We start from the raw sequence: 5,000 nt of genomic DNA on the forward strand, positions 1-5,000 counted from the left end.
TGAGAAGTTTAGAACATTAAGGAAACCCATGGTATGTGTTTCAATTAAGCCTTCCTCTAATCTCCCCCAAAGTCGATAATCCTTTAATTAGTTGCAGTTTTAAATCTTACTTTAATTAATTATATTTTTTAGGTTAACAGCACACTTTCGTAAAATGTCACGTAAAAATGCCTTAAATGCGATAGGACAACAATATTTTGATTTGAAAAAAATAATTAATGCTATCAATTCCGAAATGTGAGACCATATGGCTTCCATTGAGTATTAATCACATTTTTAAAAACATTAGTCCATCTTGTTTTGAAAAAGAAAGGTCTGCACTGGTGAAAACTGTCTGACTGCAAGAAACAAGGGACTTTACTTGAGTACAGTAACTAATTTCAACGTCATTATGCCAGTCAAATCGATCTCATTAATCCAATAAAAGTTGTCGTCTTTCCACTGTCCATTCGACGGATTTTACTCGTTTATGATTGAAGCCACTTAATTAATTCCTACTTAACAATGTCATGGTAATAAAGAATCGACACGTGTTTGCAATAAGCACATTTTTATTGGGTGTTGAGGTCATAAAGAGCTTGGATCTTAATTAAGTTTTTCCCTTCTCGGACAACAAAGCCATGGCCTCTATGAAGTAACAATGAATAGTCATGAGGAAGATTATATACACGCAACTTGTTGAAAATATCATGGAAAATATTCTGATATTGCTATTTAATCGCCACACTCTAAATCCCAAGGATTTCAAATAGATCCAGGCCTGCTGTGAATGGTGACGAGCCAAATTCGAGATTTATTTTGTAATCCTACACTGTAAAAAAAAATATTGAGTAAAATTTTTACCACCACGAGGGTAATTAAAATTGTGTCCAACCAATTTGGGACAGTATTTTACCCAATGTGGGAAGCATATATTGTCCTCCAAGGTTAAACAATAAGCAGCAATTACTTTAGAATGGGCAAAATTTTCATCACACTGGATAAAGAAAAATGCCCAAAAGAAATGCCCAATGTGAGAATGCTTTAGCGCCTATTAATATGGCGGCTCAGCTACAGCCGGGGTAATAATTATGATACCAAGTATCAAAGCGCAGTTGAGTATATGCACATAGTAACTGCGCTATATAAATGGACATATTATTATGTTTCTTGGACACATAAATTACCCTCATGGACCACTTTTACTCAATAATTTTTAAAGTGGAGTGACAACCTTATCTAAATGTTGCATCTACCAATATTTAAATGTTTGATCCAACACTTAAAATGTTGGATTCAGCCTTGTGCAAGGCTGGATATAGCGTTTGAAAAGGTTGTTTATCTGATAAGGTTGATTATATATGAAGTAAGTTTTCATGAATTATGGCAAAAGTGGACAATTATAAGTATATAGAAGAAATGGAAATTAGACCATCTTGTCATTAGACTAAAAGACTAGTAGACTAAGGTATTAGACCAATTGTAGTGTATACCAAACGGCATTTAGACCACATTAATATTGACCCTGCAAGTACACCAAATGGGTTGAGGATATGTGATATAAGACTATCTGACAAGTAGACTGACATCTTGCACTCTAAAAACAGTTTACATAATATTGGGTGAACAAGGAACATGAATGTTTGTTGGGTAAAATGAAACCAAATATTGTGTAAAATTTACTCAATGTTTCGTTGAAAAAAAAAATCTTACCCAAGAAACATGCATGTTCCCTTTTTACACAATATTTGGGTAAATTTGTACTCACTCTTTTTTACTGTGTAGACCAAGATACTGAATCATGCATAGAATATACATGATATAATGTCGGAATAGTAATTGTGTTCCAGAAGAATTCGACTCGTACACCATTATTATCAAGGGTTTTGAAAAAAGGACAAATGTAATCACGTCTAATGAAACAGAATGTTATCAGAGAACAAAATAAGAAATCAATTGTTGATTTTATCGGAACACGGGAAAGAAAAGATTTCTTTTCACTCCTTTTTGTACATGTAACTTCATTAATCCCGTATACAGACTGATATTCATAACATATTTTCTTTTCTCTTTAGTCTTTTTTCTTTTTCCTTTTGCGACAGCGCAGCGGTTTAACGACATATAACTATCTGTTAATGATGTAAAATACGTAAAGGTTAATCTTTACATCACATTGTGTAAACTCTGTGAATCGGCGTCTAAACGGGGAAACATTCATCGCGATCAGGGATAATTGCTGGCGTCTCTAGGTTGTTACCATGGAAACGGAGAGTAAGAACCACATTACTTACTAATGCACTTAAATTTCTTTTTGCGGTGTGTCCTTTGTCAATACCACCGCCATTCTGGTTACCTATTCACTTACACCCACTTGCATGTTGTTTACACAGGTAATGGCTGTTAATGGATTAGAAAGAGAAAGTGTATAGGTCCGATACTTCATGCATGGCGTATATAGTAATTCCTGATGCTGACGTGGTTTTACTACACAGAAGAAACATTGTAAAAACATATTTAATAAGATTTGGGGAAATTCATTAAAATTTAATTGCAGGTTTATTAATGTTCACACTGTAAATGTTGTGACGTCACAATGTTAGCCTGCTCCCAATAACCTACATTTTATTTTTTTCTTTTACAAAAAAAAGGTGGTTTATGGCTGCATGAACACCGACGAGTTAATTGCGTGATATAATACTGCTCGCAGATGACACAAAATGAAAGTTGAAACCCCACTATTTCAATCATTTGTGAATTCTCAAATACCTTTATCTGACATACTACTTTTACATAAAAAAAAGAATATATTAGTGAAGGTTTGGCAAAAATGAATTAGAAAAAAAAAATCAAGTGTTACAGAGTAATACATTTCTTACGTTTATTTTTGACCTCTTAATTTATACTAACATGAAACAACATGAACAGTAAGTTGGGTGCAATTGAACCTATTAATAATTTTCCGAACTATATTCCAGTCAGAAATGATTGGGTTTTATTAAAGTCAAATATAACCAGAAAACAGTCAAATATGTCAAAAGTATTAACAGTAGTTGCCCCCATTATAGCCGACTATGTGACTAGTCATTTTGACTTAGCTTGTTTTCAGAGTGTATATGTGCGCGACTACCCTCCGAAACCCAGCGCCACATATTTGAAACAAGACAAACAACCTGCCAATCCAATCGCAACAGTATGAACAACATCAACAATACCGTCATCAGCAACCCTAGCAACATTAAAAGCAACAACATTAACAACAACAACAAGTACCACTACAAAAGTAACTTCCAAACGGGCAAGAAATTGAAAGCCATCCATTATACTCTTCCGAATTAAGCGGTATAAAGAGAAAACTGTATTGACGTATTACTTCAAGTACAAATTTCTCTTGTTCTTGCATGGCTGGTGTTTGTAAAGCACACGATACTCGTAAAGCCATTAACCGTATCATACAGAACCCTGACAACAACCCTCACAGAGAAACTGTTCATACATGTTGCCATGTAAGTTATTACATTAAAAATGGAAGGAGACCTAGAAGAAGAAAAGGAGAATGAAGAATAATAATAAAAAGATTGACGACGAAGAAGAAGAGGAAGCAGAGCAAGAAGAAGAGAGGGGTAGAAAGATAAATAAGAAGAAGGAGAATAAGAAGAAGGAGAAGAAGAGAAAGAAGAGGATTATATCCAATATTTTCTTTTTGGTCTATTGGTCGATTCAGCTCTTCCATTATTTCATCATTTATCATTATTCATTGTTTCAACTTTTATATTTTTGATTATTTCCTCAAGCAGGTGAAGGATCGCTATAATAATGTATGATTACTTTGTTTTTCATATTAATATTCCAGCACGTTCCTTGCTATCCCCCAATATTCTAAAAATACATCCTAGAAATGTATGTATTATATTAATACTTAAAATTCATGTATGTTTATAACCATTGGAAGTGGAGCAGAAAGCGTATTGCCAGTTATTCAGTTTACTATTTCTGCCCCTGGTTTTCCAGTGGTTAATTTATATTCCTGTTGTTTAATTTTTTTTAATTTGATTGTTTGTAGTTTTTATATGATTTTCATTTTGGCAAATAAATAACAAAATAAAAAATACAAAGGGGCGTAAAAATTATGATTTTTGATTTTTTTAATTATCCCCAAATGACATCATATTTTGCGTTAATTTCCTACCACAATTTTGATTGGTGAACAGCTGTCTGTTGGGCAACAAAAATATAAATCGTCGGACATCCAATTTTCTTCGATAACATTTCTTTTATAAATAAACGTTGTTTCTGTTGGTTTTTTTGTGTGTGTTTTGGGAGGGGGTGGGTCACGTCGTACCTCGTTGACTTGGTCGTGATTGTACACTATCGATGAGTTTCAGTATTGTTCTGAGCTATGTCGCTTCGTATCTGAACACACCCCAGTGACTACCCTTCTCCAGAGATGATCTTGTTTGTTAGATGCAGTGAGAGGTAAACAACCTAAGGAGAAAGGTTAGCTCGACCCTCCAGTGACGGACGCTTTTCAGATCTCCCGCGAAAGGATGTCGCTTGAATTGAGGGATACATAAAACATTATCCAAAGGTTAATTAAGAATGTATGCTAGAGAACGTTAAAAGTCCATGGCTTGTGTAAGATTGCCCTGATATATAATATCCACTAGTGCATCGCATTATTCAGATGTAATTGGGAAATTGAATCAGGCAACAATCGAGACACACAGTAATGGTTAAAGTTGAGATGCCGCTGAAATGGCAGCAAATTTTTGGGTACACAGTAAACAAAATTTAAGCCTGTCGCTCTAACAACAAATATTGTTTAAACTTTGTTGTAATTGTTTAAAATTTTTAAACAAAAGTTTAAACAGTTGTTTAAAAAGCCTAAACAGTTGTTAAAAAGCCTAAACAGGTGTTAAAAAAGCCTAAACAATTGTTTAAAAAGCTTAAGCAGTTGTTTAAAGAGCATAAACAGTTGTTTAAAAGGTTGAAACAGCAGTTATTAGAGTGACGGGCTTAAACAA

This window comes from Lytechinus pictus, chromosome 14 (genome assembly GCF_037042905.1).
Source record: "Lytechinus pictus isolate F3 Inbred chromosome 14, Lp3.0, whole genome shotgun sequence".
Taxonomy (NCBI): domain Eukaryota; kingdom Metazoa; phylum Echinodermata; class Echinoidea; order Temnopleuroida; family Toxopneustidae; genus Lytechinus; species Lytechinus pictus.